Consider the following 16,191-nt stretch of genomic DNA (forward strand, 5'->3'; position numbering starts at 1 on the left):
TAGAAGAAAGCCAAATCACAGTGCCAACTAAAAGACTCAAGAAAAAGAAACATATCGAACCAAGATACATTAAAAGACTGAGACTGAGAATAAAATCAGTAGAAGAAAAACTTGCAGAAAGAAGGAAAAGTCCTTGAATTTCAGAACAAACTGGAGAAAGCTCCAAAAGAAGGAGTGATCGAATAAAAAGACTGAATGAAAAATACCAAGATCCTGAATGGACATTTTTAATTTTGGAGGATTTTGAGGATCTTGATATAACTGACGAAAGTGACAGAGAACCGATTGCTGATCAGTCTACAGAAGAAGAAGACAAATTAACCTGAAGTTGCGCAGAGTAAGCTACCTGGGCAAAGTTACAAAGAGGGGTTGAAAAACTTCTTCTGAGCGAAAATGTCTGATTCAAACGTGAATGGAAGGCCTAGACGCAGTTGTTGCAAAACATGCTGCAGAATATGTATATGTAGCATAGTTATAGTGATAATAATTTGGATAGGACTAACAGTTTTCATTCCTTATATGGTGAGCAAAAATACTAATATTGACCCTCCTCAGACTGTGACTACTGACACTGAAGAACTGACAACACGAAGTGTAGAAAGACGTGAAAAGGCACTCAGACAAACAAAACGAGACTTAGAAGCATCAGATGAGGAAGGACTACATTATCATGGAGTTAAAAACCAGACACAGTTAAATGTTTTCGCAAACCTTTTAGTGCACTATGTAGAAACTATGGAAATAGAAGACTGCTATGTCTGCATGAAGCTACCTACTTCTGTAGCTGAAGGCGTGACTTACCATCACCTACCTTTGACCTATGGAATTTCCTGTAGCATTTTAGCTAGTTTATTTTACAAAAGAGGACCATTACAGTACTATTACTCTAACTCTGACGTAATATTTTCTGAACTTCCCATACGTGGAAATTTGAATCCTGTACATACTAAAAGTGACGTTACACGTTATATGGGAGAGTACTTCCTGACTATAGGTACCATAGACTTGAATGAAGCACACAGAGATAACTTGACCTGTTCATTACATGAACAAGAAAAAATATTTCTAAACATGGCAGAGAAAAGAAGGGAGAGTTTCCAAAGAAAGGCTAATGACAAAAGACAGAAAACTCCTAAATGGGCTGAAAACATGGAAAGCACCTCAAATGGTGGGAGTGGTCCTGCTTTGTTGCTGGATTTCGAAAGGAAAGGGAAACTCTGTCTTCATCGCGAGAAGACTAGTTATTATAATAACATTTTCATTGGTTCCAGTCAATGTGAACACAATTACAAGGTAATTGGAGGTTGGGGTTTCAAAAATGGGTCAGAACCTGTGTTTCCCGGAATCTATTATATATGTGGAAACAAGGCTTATTTCAAATTGCCGGATCACTGGTATGGAAGCTGCTACTTTGGCATTGTTTCCCCGAAAATATACCATGTGAAGGAAATTGCTGGAAGTAATGAAAACACTAATGGCTTAATGCGTAGTAAAAGAGAAAGCGTAGGTGAAATAATGGGTAGTATTTTTAGTGCACTGATACCTGGAGTGGGAGTGGTTCTGAACACACACAGTATTTGCAAATTATCCACAATAGTGGATGTGTTGTCTACTGACACAGCTCATGGATTCCTGCTGGTCAATACCGAAATGGTTGCGATCAGATCAATGGTTTTGCAGAACAGACTTGCGCTGGACACCTTATTAGCAAAAGAGGGCGGAGTCTGCCGGATGCTGAAGGCGCAACATTGTTGCACTTACATACCGGACAAAAGTGTACAGATCAAAAGATATGTGAAAAACATTACTAATTTGGAAAAGGAACTCAAACCACTGGAGGTTGACAGTGCCTGGAAGAGACTTGTCGATGGTCTCTCCAACGTAGGTCATTGGTTTGCTAATTTAGGTAGAAGTTTATTGTTCAAGGTACTGATGCCAATTGGAGTGATAGGTTTCATAATCTTTCTCATATTTGTCTGTTGCAAATGTCGCAAACACACAAAGAAATACACTGTGAATAGAAGAGGTGTGAAACGGAGTGTGGATGAGCTTGAATTGGAAGAAATGAATAATCAGATTTACAAAAAGGTGAAAAATTCTCACCCTAGCAAAGATGTGAAAGAGAAATTGAATCGCTTGTTGGAAGAGATAGAAATGCATAAGGTGTGAGAAAAGTTGGCATCTGGTTCCATTTTTGTTTGTGATGATAGTAAATATCATCAAAGAGGGGATTGATAGAGCAAGAATTTGCATATTACGCAACTTACTCGAATCATGAACCTCGAATCTGTCATAACCCGGTAACAAAATTTGTATGTTGTACTAATTTCCCTTTATTTTTGAATGTGCGTGTATCTTAGTGATGCTTGCCTATGTGTCTTACTAAAACGATTAACTCTTGTCCTTAAAATGGCCGCTGCTTTGGAATTTTGCTTCTGCGCATGCGTTAGTCACACTCACGTGACGTGACGTAGTTGTAATTCTGGAGGGAAAGGGTGCGCATGCGTAATAGCCACAAGATGGCTGCTTATGTATTAACGTGGTGAAACTCGTGCAGATGCTCTCGTGTTATTGTGTATTGCACTAATATAAAACCGCATAGTATATTTTTATAGTAATAAACCTTAAGTACACAATTATGATATGTAGTATATTCATTTATTTCTATGTTTTAATTTGTTTTCGCTTACTTTTCATGTACCACGATAACTGGGGGGTCTGACTGTGGCGATAACCATTTTGACGGTCCCTTCTGCTCATGACACGCAGCCAGGGAGAAATGTCCTTGAGCAGTGGAACTCAGCCAGCTGGCAGCCACAGTCAAGATGCTCCTGCGAAAGCCACCTCTGACCTAGGAGGATGGAGCAGAATTTGTTCTTCATTTGTAACAATTGTATTTCTCTATTGTATTCTGTGAAACTTTTCGTGGGAACCCCAATCTTGCTAGGCGGATCCCTAGAATGTAAATTTAGGCTTACAGAAGTCTGTTCTGATTGGTGTGTTAGCCTATCCTACCTTGGGACCAATCGAAATTGGGGGTTCTGACACTTTGCAACATTTGGGGGTGTTACACTGACCCGAAAACAGTATATCTAGCCTAGGTTCAGCTAGAGAAATTGTCCGACTTGTCTGAATAGCTGACCTGTCACCGACCCAACGCACTCAATAGGTGACTGAATTTACAGAGCGCTGCGGAGTACTCTGTCCGAATTTGACCTTAGACTTTAAAGGTTTTACTAAACCTTAAGTGCTGGCGGAGCACTTTGCTGGGAGTTCGCTAACCCAATCGGGGTTATGACTGATAGCTGCAGAGAGGGTGGAGCGCAGGCGTTGCTTCCAAACTGCGGTTGCTGGTCGTGTCCTGGTGGTCCTGTCCTGATCCTAATCTGGTTTTCCTGTCCTGTCCTGGGGTGTCCAATCTGCATCTGCTGTCCCATAGATGACTGTCCTTCCTTGGGGTATTTCCTGTCCTTGACTGATCCGTGGCCAGGGTTGGTCTGCACACCTTTCTAGGTAAATATAGTGCGAAAACTCTTCACTGCATCTTCTATTTTTCTGTCTTTGCTTAAATAAAGACATTCCTTTGCATATGTTAATTTCCATTCTTTCCGCAACCTATTTATGAAAGTTATTAAGCATATATTTTCTTAGCATGTTCCTATGTTTCCCTACCTTTTAGAGAACATTTTTTCCCCATATTGTTTATGAAACATAACTGTGGTATATAAATTTCTCCTGAATCTAATTTTGCGTTAAGATACTAGAACTATAGCGTGTTCCACTTTTTCCCCCTCCTATACATGTATAGGATTTCCAATCCTTACCTTACAGTATTTTTCCCAACCTATAGAGACTAGTTCATGATTCAAGTTCTAAAATCTATTTAGTAGACTGCATTGTTATAACCTTTTTATAGACTTATAAATGGTTGCCCTGACACTGTTCCTCTATGGCTATGTTTTTCCCGTTATCTTGATTATTGATTGCCTTCTAACTGTAAACTTGCTGATTTCCGAACCTGATTTCTAGATAAAACCTTTAAAACTTCTCAGTTGTCCGTGGTCATTTTATGAATATCAAAGATATTTAAAGTTGGGTTTTGTATTTTGTCTACCTTTCTTCACAGCTAGCTCCCTGATCTATTGTGGTTATAGGTACCCGTAACGGTGGATGGTAAGTCGGGTACATTAGAATACAATAGGAAGGAATCAGGGTTGCTGATGGTAGGTTTGTGAGGTCACCTGATTAATGTATATGGTGATTTGAAATCTATGGGCCCGAAACCTATATGGTGAAATTGTTGGTCGGGTGACCCACAATCTCTATCAGGGGCAGTCCAATGAATGACCCCCCACCCCAATTAGAAGGGTGTACAGCATTATGCAACTCAGTGCAGACTGAGAAGGGCCATTCCTTTCCTAGAAACACCCAGCAATGTATCTGCAACATGAGGGTGGTCAATGCCTGAGGAAGCCCATCTTCTCCACACCGGCAGGTCCCTCTTCTCCCCTCAGGAAAGGAACCAGATTTCTGTCCACAGGCTTTTATATGGCATCCCTTCCTCAGGGTAAGTGCGGGTCAGCCCAGCCAATCCATGGATGTTATAGTTGTGGGTAAAGCATGGCCATCCCATGTGTATACAATTTAAATTACTTATTAAAAATATAGGCCACCAATACACCCAAAAAATAAAATATGCTGCTTCCTCCATTATTCTGGAGGAATGTTCTTTTTAAAGGACCTCGATAAAGGCCAAGGTGGGAGCTGCACTTTCACCCTAATGAATCTAAATCATTTGTGGTCTGTGGTCCTCAGGCGATGGCCGCTCCTATTAGTGTAACATCAATGAATTCCCTGGCCTTGAGACACTTGTAGACTTTGACTCACGCCGTTTCAGCCCTCCCCAGAACAATTTATCCATCACTCTTCAGTCGCCTGAGGTATCATCAAAGACAGGCTGGGAAATCATTTACAGGTGTCTTTGTAGTAACAGGACTTTAGAAAAGCCTGTGCTTGCCTCAGTTCCCTTTCATCTCAAGCAAAGGCTCAGGCTTCACAATACGTTTTAGAAAAAAACTTGATTTAACCAAAACAATAAAAGTAATTAAGTTTAGAATGCATAACCAATGAATTATAAAGTGCTAAATATCTTCCTGGTGTAAATACAATTGCATACAATTATGAATCCCTTAAAACTAGTGGCTAATGCTGTCAGATTTTTAGTAATGATTTTTTTCTTATATGCTTTATTAAATTTTGGCAGAAACATCTATTGTTATTTTGACATGCTAGAAAGCAAGGGTGGCATAGGCTCTAATGGAAGCAAGGAAAATGCCCGATCACCCTGGGTTCGTAGTAGATAACAATCATAATTGGAGGTGCATTGGGTCGGGTATCACTTCTCTATTGATTGCTATGCTCCTGGTTATGATGCTGGAATTATGAGGCAGGGGGGAACCATATTATGCAGCAAGTTTGACTAAAGTGTGCATCAACAAAATCCAAATTATGTGGTGTAATATGCCACATTTTCTGATAGCATTATTCCATTATTCTGTCAATTGTACACGTTAACATCCTCTGGGCAAAAAATTAGTTCAATAAGCAACTTAAAAGTGACCAGTCAATATTTGTGAAAAGGGTTCAATTGTGCAGCAGCACACGTTGCAGCCTTGTTAGTAACTTTTGATCTATTTGAGCTAGAAACATTTTTAAAGATTATGCAGATTATGCAGCAGATAATGGATTAGGTGGCAAATGTGACTACATATTTATGTGGAAAACACCGCAGAGTTGCATAATTCCAGTGGCCCTGGTTATGGCTCTGTCTTTTGATACTCGTCATTATAGACTCGGTTTCCCCTTCTCTGGAATTTACCACCCACAAAAATAGACTGCAATATAATAAAAGAATCGTAAGCCTTTCGTTAGTTGCCTATACTACCAAGCCAGGTTTTTCAGAGCATATACAAACATTTCCGTGCTCTGGCAAGCTTGGTTCTATTTACCTAACAACCACACATTTAAACGCTACCCTGCTCGTACAGAGATAGGGATCTCCTGGAGGTCGTGGGAGCAGGGCCATCCTTTGTCACCATGTATGGTCACAGAGTCACTGGAATGTGACTTCTTGCCAAGATGTCTTGAAAGAGCCGCGGGCTGTTTATCACTGGAGAGAAACAGAACATCCCTATTTATGTGTTCAGCGTTGAAGCGGCATGTGGCACAAATTAGGGACGGCGCAGCAGAAAGCAAGACCCCCAACAGGTTACTGTCAGGGTCAGGGTGAAGGGCGACACCTTCGCGACTTTCAAAGCTCAAGGGGAGAGGATGTGGTCTGACGGCTGACTGACGACTTGGAGCTGGGAAACCAAGGTTCGAGCCTCGGGGTCGCGTCCACATCCTGGGATTCTGAGCAAATCACTTAACCTCCCCGTGCCTACCAAAATAATAATAATAATAATGTGTCCTTGTGTAACGTAACCGGTGCTCATGTAAAGGGCTCCAATAACTTCGGGTCGAGTTCGCGCTAATCACAAGAAAAATGTATAGAAAGCTGTGTTGAGCAGGTGCCAAGATGCACAGCGAGGTAACCGGAAATTAAAAGAACCAGCGCGGGAAAAGCGAGCTCTGCCACTCCTGCTAAATGACACGAGCATTTGGAGTTAATGACAAGGGGTTAGTCAATAACTATTCACTGCAGCGTTAGAGAGACTCCACTTATGTACAGCCATGAGCCTGAAGCAGAGGGGTCGGGAGAGCAGCTTCTGCCCATTATCCACTGCTGGGTTTCTGCTTTTGCCCTTCGAAGGACCCTAAAAATCTTAGGGTATTATATAATTTACAGCTTGAATTACACGAACAGCATAACAATATTGTTAACCACTACAGTAAAGCGTTCAATGTGACAAACAACACTAGTGATTGACAAAGTGGCACAGAGGAACTGCTGTGTTTGGCTGGCAGAAGTGATCGCTACGGAGGCTGTTGGGTTCACTGAGTTCGAAAGTAAATGGTATTATGCCTAGAAAGGGTCAGGATTGTATCATAGAAACAGCGGCTTGCATTTAAAACAAACCTTTACCGACCTCTCAAAAGCATAATACAGAGGCTGTTCTATAGATATTGTTTTATTATCGTTTTCATTTATTATATTGCAATCGGTCACGAATGTTATCTGGTTTCTATTTTTTTATTTGGGACACCGAGTAAAGTCTTTTTAAATACAAAGTTATCTTGTGCAAACAGTATCTGGTTTCTAGAGTATGCTTTTCTTGCGACATCCTAGTTCCAGTAACTAAATGCTTTGATGCTTTTTTATCATTAATTATCCATATATTGTCTGCAAGAACCAATGTTTCCCTATATAGACAGGGTTAGGACGCTTCATCCCTTACCAACTTTTAAGCAAAGGCACTATGGAAGAGAGTTTTTCACAAAGGTTGGGGCACCAGTTTTGCAAGTCCTTGGACCTTGATTGCTAAATGATATATGGAAAGTTCTCAAACCGGCACATGCAGTGTTTCAAAGAGCAATCAGTAGAGACAGCGTCCAGGCGTCACTTTGGCTGTGGATTCCCTCCTTGGACGTCACCAACCCAGACGGTCTTTAGACAGACTTCCTTTCGTCTCTCCTGTCGTCTCTTCCCTCATCCTCCCCCTATTTCTATCTCTCCATCTCTCCTCTCTCATTGTATTGCTTATTTTTTTACATAATGTGTAATTGTTGTTATTTTCTGTTACATTGTGGAACCTAATGTAGAGAGCTCTGATACCTTCAGGTCTAGCCAGCGCTATATGCAACTCTTTATAAATTAAATGAATAAATAAATAAAATCCATCATTTTTTTGCTCACCATGCCATTCCAGTTTGGACCCAGCCATATGGAAATCAGTCTTGACCCTGCACCCAATGGGAACAATCCAGCCCAAACTGCCAGGCCAGGTCCTCCCTGGACTGGAAACAAGCATACTAGTACCGGTTTCTGGCTTTCAGCTCTCATCAGCCAGGATAGCTTAAATCCAGTGGCATGGAGAGCACAGGACACCCGTCTGGACAAACCCAGACACCATATCACAATCAATCAATCAATCATAGCATTTGTGAAGCGCGCTACTCACCCGTGAGGGTCTCAAGGCGCTGGGTTCGAGGGGGGTGCTGCTACTGCTCGAACAGCCAGGTCTTGAGGAGTCTCCTGAAGGTGAGGTGGTCCTGGGTCAGTCAAAGTTGGACGGGGAGGGAGTTCCAGGTCTCAGCGGCCAGGTAGGAAAACGATCTTCCTCCGGTGGTGGTTCCGCGAATCCGTGGGATGGTGATGAGGGCGAGGCAGACAGAGCGGAGCTGGCAGGACGGAGTGTAGAACGTGAGGCGTCTGTTGAGGTATTCGGGCCTATGTCGTGGAGAGCCTTGTGTGCGTGGGGGAGGAGCCTGAACGTGATTCTCTTGCTGACTGGAAGCCAGTGCAGGTCTCTCAGGTGGGCGGATATGTAGCTGTGGCGAGGGATGTCGAGGATGAGGCGAGCGGAGGCGTTCTGTATGCGCTGGAGTCTTCTCTGAAGTTTTGCTGTGGTTCCTGCGTAGAGGGCGTTCTCGTAGTCCAACCGACTGGTGACGAGGGCTTGGGTGACGGTTCTTCTTGTTTCGGTGGGGATCCATCTGAATATCTTTCTAAGCATGCGCAGGGTGTTGAAGCATGAGGATGAGATGGCGTTGACTTGTTTGGACAGTGTGAGCGTGGAGTCCAAGATGAATCTCAGGTTGCATGCATGGTCCGTGGGTGTCGGTGCAGTGCCCAGCACGGTGGGCCACCAGGAGTCATTCCAGGTGGATGGGGATGGTCCCAGGTTGAGGACTTCCGTCTTGTCCGAGTTCAGTTTCAGGCAGCTGAGCTTCATCCAGTTTGCAACATCCCTCATTCCTTCCTGGAGGTTGGTCTTGGCGGTGGCTGGGTCTTTGGTGAGGGAGAGGATCAGCTGGGTGTCGTCGGCATAGGAGATGATGTTGAGGTTGTGTGCACGGACGATGGCGGCGAGGGGGCTCATGTAGACTTTGAAGAGAGTCGGGCTGAGCGAGGAGCCTTGGGGTACGCCGCAGATGATCTCGGTGGACGCAGAGTGGAAGGGAGGGAGGCAGACTCTCTGGGTTCTGCTGGAGAGGAATGATGCGATCCAGTATTCCTTGGATCCCTGTGTTGTGGAGGCGAGATCTTAGGGTGCGGTGGTAGACGGTGTCGAAGGTGGCTGAGAGGTCAAGGGGGATGAGGGCGGCTGTTTCCCTGTTGTCGAACAGGGTCCTGATGTCATCGGTGGCTGCGATGAGGGCGGTCTCGGTGCTCTGGTTGGTGCGGAATCCGGACTGGGATGGGTCGAGGGAGCCATTTGCCTCGAGGAATGTGGTCAACTGTTTGTTGACGGTCTTCTCGATGACTTTCGCCGGGAAGGGAAGAAGGGAGATGAGCCGGAAGTTCTTGAGGTCTTTAGGGTCCGCTGTGGGTTTCTTCAGTAGAGCGTTGATCTCTGCGTGTTTCCAGCTCTCTGGGAAGGTGGCGGTCTAGAAGGAGTTGTTGATGATGTTCCGGAGGTGGGGTCCGATGACGGCGTCTGCTTTGTTGGAGATGTGGTGGGGGCATGGATCCGACGGTGAGCCGGAGTGGATGGTGTTCATGACGTGGGTGGTGTCTTCAGTGCTGATGGGGTTCCAGGTGTTGAGGGTGGCGGTGGGGGGTGATGGTTCTGTGGGTGATGGCAGAGTCTAGCGCCGAAGCTGTCGTGTATGTCAGTGATCTTGCTGTGAAAGAAGGTGGCTAGGGCGTCGTAGAGGCCTTGCGATGTTGGGATGTCATTGGAGTTGGCGCTGGGGTTGGAGAGTTCTTTCACGATGCTGAAGAGCTCCTTGCTGTTGTGTACGTTGTTGTCTAGGCGCTCCTTGAAATAAGTCCTCTTGGTGGTGCGGATCAGATTGTGGTGTATGCGGGTGGCGTTCTTGAGAGCTGCATGGTTTTCTGCCATCTGTTAGCAGCGCCAGGTCTTCTCGAGGGTTCGGCAGGATTTCTTAGAGTCCTTGAGTTTGTCGGTGAACCAGGTGGCTATTCTGTTGCCGGGCTTGCCAGGAGGGTTCTTCAGTGGTGCGAGGGTGTTGGCGCAGTTGCTGATCCACTGTGTGAGGTTGCGAGCGGCGGCGTTGGGGTCAGTGGTGTCGATTGGCGGGTTCTGGCTTAGTGACGTTGTGAGCTGGTCGGTGGTGATTTGTCTCCAGCTTCTGCGGGGGATCTGATGTGGGTGATGGTGGGATGGAGTCTTCTTGAAGGTGAAGTGGATGCAGCTGTGATCGGTTCAGTGGAGGCCGGTGGTATGGCTGTAGGTGACGTGGTTGCTGACGGAGAAGATGGGGTCGAGCGTATGTCCGGCGTAGTGGGTGGGGGTGGTCACCAGTTGTTTGAGTCCGAGGTTGGCTAGGTTGTTGAGCAGGGTGGTGGTGTTGTTATCGTTGAAGTTCTCCAGGTGGAAGTTTATGTCCCCTAGGATGATGAAGTCTGCGGAGGCGAGGGCGTGCGGGCTGATGAAGTCGGCGATGGCTTCGCTGAATTGTGTACCTGGGCCCGGGGGTCTGTAGATGAGGGTTCCTCTGAGGGTGGTCTTTGGGTCGGTGTGGATCTGGAAGTGTAGGTGTTCGGCAGTGGTGAGGGTTTCCTCGGTGTTGGTTGAGACGCTGATGGTGTTCCTGTGGATGATGGCAATTCCTCCTACGGATTTGTTGGTGCAGTGTTTCCGGGTGATCTTGTAGCCGTCCGGGATGGCTATGGCGATGTCGGGGGCTGAGGAGGCGTTCATTCAGGTCTCCGTGAGGAAGGCGATGTCCGGAGCTGTAGTGTCGAGGAGGTCCCAGAGTTCGATGGCGTGCTTGCGGACGGAGCGGGTGTTGAGCCGAATGCACTTGAGGTGGTTGTTGTTGCCTGGTGCTGAGGGTGGGGTGAAGGTCCGGAGGCAGGTTAAGTTGCATTCTCAGCAGGAGAATGGTTCGTGGGTGCGCTTCGGGGTGGCTCGGTAGCAGGTGGATGATCGGCCGGTGTTGAGGGCGTGGAGGGTGGCGGTGTCGTATCTCAGTCGGGTTTCTTGGCTCCGGCCAGGGGTTCTGCCACAGGGCGCGGTCCAGGCGCAGACGGGCTTGCCTTAGGTACCCCTTCTGTGTGCCAGCGGCACGGCCGCGCTGCGGCCTGCATTATGAGGGGACGAGGGGGGAGCGGGGACGAATCGGGTCACGGGGGGGCAGGGCCGTAGGGGACGCAGCAGCGGGAAATGCGGGGTGGCGCGGGGGGGGAGGTAGCGGTACAGAACAACGGTGGCAAAAAACAAGAAATGGGCACAGAAGGCAAACAAAAACACAGTGGCAACTGCGGAGGGGCACAGAAGGTAGACAAAAACAGTGTCAAACACAGGCAGCAGATAACGGAGACCCGGGGCAAACTAAAGGGCAGAGACTACGAAGAAGGACAAGTACAGAGAGTAACAGTAACAGATAAAAACGAACAAAAAAGAAAAAAGATAAACAACCGTGAAGACACACGAAATACTTACAGGCCCACCACTGGGCCACCAAGGATGAGGCGCAGGAGCCTGCGGGTAGAGGACGGCCTCGAACTCGCAGCAGCAGCGAGCGCCAGCAGGGTGTGCTAACGCGGTGGGGGAGTGGCTCTGCCTGAACCAGGGACTTGGGTCACAAGATCAATGTCCTCCTCCTTAGGGAGGGACAAGATGTGGCCCGATGTTGTAAGCCTACGCTACTGCAGCCAGCGGCCCGCCACTTGAACCGCAAGTGACTTACAGAGAAGGTCTTTCCCATGAGCCAGCCTAGTGAGGGCAGGAGGCTCTGTGAAGCCTCCCCTCAGAAGGGGACCAATGTGGTTTTGAATTAGTCCTCTGGATGTATTTCATTGCATTACTCGTCCTTCCTTTCTTGTATTATCCTCCACAGTGCCTGAACTTTCGGTCCTCTGGTGTCAGCCAACGTAAGTAGTTTACTCTTTAAAATCAGAGCTGGCCTCTCAGCCAGAAAGCCTAGCCTGTCGAGCCTCTTGCATGTTCTGTCTGCCCATACCAATAGCACAAGCCAGTTAGCACTGACAGTTTAACTCCATCATCTGGCTCTGCCTGTCCAATGGACACATTATGTTTCTCTGAAATCAACAAATCCAGTCAAGTCAAGAACATAATAGACCACATCCCCAAGAAAATCATTAAACTTCTGCATGGAAGCATCTTTTGTCCAGTGTTTCCCTATTATCCTGGCAAACGTTTACCTGAGGGACCAAGAAGCTACTTCCTGCAGTATAATCAAAGGTTTACTGCAAGATGTTCATGTCCCTATGAGTCCAACAAACTATAATAAAGTGCCTGCATTTAACATGTTGAGTCTATCCTGATGTCCCGCCCTCACCTCCTTTTTAGGTCAAGCCTGGGCAGCACATGCTCTGCTGAGAGGCATGCAGTAGTGGAGTATGGCTTTGAAGCCCCACCCACTCTAAGCCCATATTTTTAATTGGCTTGTGTCATTGTCCTTGGGAAACGCTGGCTTTCGAGTCGTTATTAGGCCTGTTAATCCCTCCTTGTTGCCGCCTTGTCTGCAATTGTAACCTCCTATAATGACTGGACGTTTTGCTTTTCTTGTTACAGTCTGCTTTATCTTGGCTGTGAGCACTATTTTGTTTAATGATTTGCCACTATTCCAGCCATAGGTTGCAACATGCCGCCTGCCTTTATTTTACTTATTAATGGTGGTCTGCTTTACCTATAGCGGCTGCGTTTCTTTATTTCTTTATTTTACTTACTAATGGTGGTCCGCTTTAAGCATAGCGGCAGCGCTTACTTATTATTTTGTTTACCTGCGCCTATGTGGCGCTTTCACATTCATGGAGGCCACACCCCTTTCTTTAGACAAGCTGCATCTAAAGAAAGGTGCACAGACGCTTTTAAAGTGAAAGTGCAGCATGGGCGCTTTTACAAATAAAAAAAACTTCTGTTTGTCAACTTGGCAAACAGATGCTTTTTTTGTCAAAGCACCGTATGCTGCGGCTTCACTTCAATGTCAGCCATGCCCCTTTCTTTAGACACGGCTTGTCTAAAGAAAGGGGCGGGCCCTCCATGAATGTGAAAGCGCCGCATGGGTGCTAGTAAACAAAAAAAATTGCAATGTAATAGGTCTAACATTTGCGATAGTTTAAGCTATTTTATTGCCAATAGCTCAAACTTTTGTAAATGCGAGACCTGTTTATTTTGAATTCAGTCAGTGTTTGAACGAATTAATGAATTGAACTTTTATATAGCACACAATCCCTGAAGGTGACATGGCACAAAAAAATCCAAAAAAGAAGCAATGCGTCGATGCCGGTGTAAAGGGAAATAAAAGAAGAAAAGGGAAAAACCCTACACTGAATCAATGGGAAAGAGCCACGTCTTCAGATGCCCTCTAAACACTTGATGATCTTCAACCCCTGCAATGTGGCAGGGCAGCATATTACACAGTCGAGCTGTGGCATAGGAAAAACATCTGCCACCCCATCTAGCTTTCTGAATTTTGGGCACAACCACCGACCTATTATTGACAGTTCACAGCATCCTTTGAGGTGCATACCAGTGGAACTTAGCTCTAAGAAAGCGGGGGCCCCAGATTGTAGTGAGCTTTAAGGACTATGCAAAGGGCTTTAACCCCTTGCATGCGCTACAAATTTTCACGCTGTGCTGGCGATTTTAAAAGTGGGTGGAATTCGGACGGCCCCTGGCTGTCGTCAGCACACGCCCACCGTGACGCATGAGCATGCAAGGGGTTAAACATGATTCTATTCCTGATAGGAAGCCAGTGCAAGCCCCTCAGCTCCTGACCTACTAAGTGAAATTTTGGAATGTCCAAAAAGAATCGGGTCGCCCTATTCTGGGTAACTTGTAATCTATTACGGGAAACCAGGTTGATACTGAGATACAATGAGTTGCAGTAGTCCAGACGTGAGGATACCAGGGCGATAACAACCACTTTATGCAGGTCCCCCGGTTTGATGTAAGTTTCAATACTAATTAAATACCATTGATTTCCACCAATGAATAGCTGATGCTCCAGTTCGAAGACTGAACAGCCCGTGCTCCTGTACAGAATTTAAAAGAAGGTTCAGTGGTGGTCGCACCTTACTGGGAAACAACCTTTACAACATAGTCATTACATCGCAACATCATTTACAATGCATGTCACTACAACACAGCCATTACATTGCATGTCACTACAACGCATGACACTACAACGCATGTTACTACAACGCAGGCATTACATCGCATGTCATTACAACGCATACCATTACAACGCATAGTACCCCTACACTATCTGACACTTTCCCTACTGTTGCACCCCCTGGAGTTAGAATAGTAATTTTTACCCCTACACTATCCAACACTTACCCTACTGTTGCAACCCCTGGAGTTAAAATAGTATTTTTTACCCCTAAACTTTCCAACACTGACCCTAAATGCAATGTAATGGTGTGAATTGTAATGGTATGCATTGTAACGTATAATACGATGTAATGGAATGTGTTGTAAAGGTAGTTATGGCTGTAATGGCATGCAATGTAAATGTATGCATTGTAAAGGATGTTGCGATGTAAAAACTGTGTTGTGAAGACATGCGTTGTATATGTATGCGTTGTAACGTCATACATTGCACTTTACTGTGTGGGTGAAGTAGGATGTTCATCCTCAGGCCTTATTGAGTGCATTCGGCCACAGGGACCTGTCCTGTAATGGAGTCCTCTAAGATACTACTAGGAAAGTGAGGATGCATGGGTCTCCGGGGTTCAAAAGGGTGCTTTGTGACGGGCCAGCCCTGAGCGGTCCAGGTGGTGGGCTAGGTTGATGAAGGAGAGGATACACTGCCACCATGTTTCCAAAGCCTTTTACGGTTGGCATTGCATTATTACTGGCACTGCGCTTCTATTCTATCTGCCAATGTCGAAAGATGGCTCGGTGCAGCTGCCCATATTGCCCTTTCTTTTCTCTTGCAGCATGTAGACACCCAGGGCCAGACTACAAGCCTCCCGCTAAACTGCAATCAGTATCACAATTGCACGTGATGCAATATCTTGCACCCGATTATATCCCTAGGTGCGATATAGAACACACCTTCATTACATTTTGGCAGGTCAAGCCTGCTGAAATATATCAAGGGTGAAAGCCTTTCATTGCAGGGACACATGGATTTTGATGCAGTAAGCACCAAAACCTGCATGTTATTCCCCAACTGTCTTCATATTTTTAATGAGTACCATTGAGTTGAGTGACAATAAACTCCTGCTATTCAGCACCAAGATGCCAGATGGGGTCAACATGTCCTTTACTAATGCACGGGTTATGTTATTAGGTAATAATTATCCAAAACCTTAGTGTCAGATTTTTATCAGGTGCGATAATTATTGCCCTGCTCATAATCAGGCCCTCTCTGAGTCGCTCCACTGTTGTGTCTGCTCCAGCTCACTGTTTTGGGTGGCCTTTTTCATGGCTGCTTTTCAGCTCTGTCGGTTTCACGGGGGTGAACCAAGCCTTGACAGGCCTCATTGGCTCACCCCCCAGCCCACAGACTGCGCCTGCATTGTAAGCCGCTTTGCAAGTATCTGGCATGCAAATGCAGACCACACGGTGCTAGTGTTGGCTGTTTGACTGAAGGATGCTGCCAGGCACAGTGCAGATGGCAGGAGGGGAAAACATGCTTACTGATTCTGTTAGGCTACAAGATGGATTGCATCTCTATAAGTAATCAGAGAAAGCACACTCACATCAGCGGCGTAACTACCGTGCCACTGGCACTCATGCAAGCAAGAAAATGTGCCCCCTTCCATTCCAGATCGGCGTTAAAAGACAGCTATAGTTACAATTCGTTGGGCAGTTCGACCGCACCAAGTGCACTAATGGTATCATGGTAATGTCTTATTCTACCTGTCTTCCCTCTCTTCACTTCTCCCTATTTCCGTCTCCCTTTCCTGTGTCATCCCCTTCTTTACTCTTCTTCTACAACATATTTTCCCATTCATCCGTATCTCCTTAATCGCTCTCTCTCGTTTTCTTCTCTGTGCTTCCAATACCCTGCTTCCCCCTTTTCTCCCCACTTCTCTCTCATCATCTCCTATCGTCCCCCCACCATTCTTACCTCAACCTTCAT

The sequence above is a fragment of the Lissotriton helveticus genome, chromosome 3_1 (assembly GCF_964261635.1).
Source record: "Lissotriton helveticus chromosome 3_1, aLisHel1.1, whole genome shotgun sequence".
Taxonomy (NCBI): domain Eukaryota; kingdom Metazoa; phylum Chordata; class Amphibia; order Caudata; family Salamandridae; genus Lissotriton; species Lissotriton helveticus.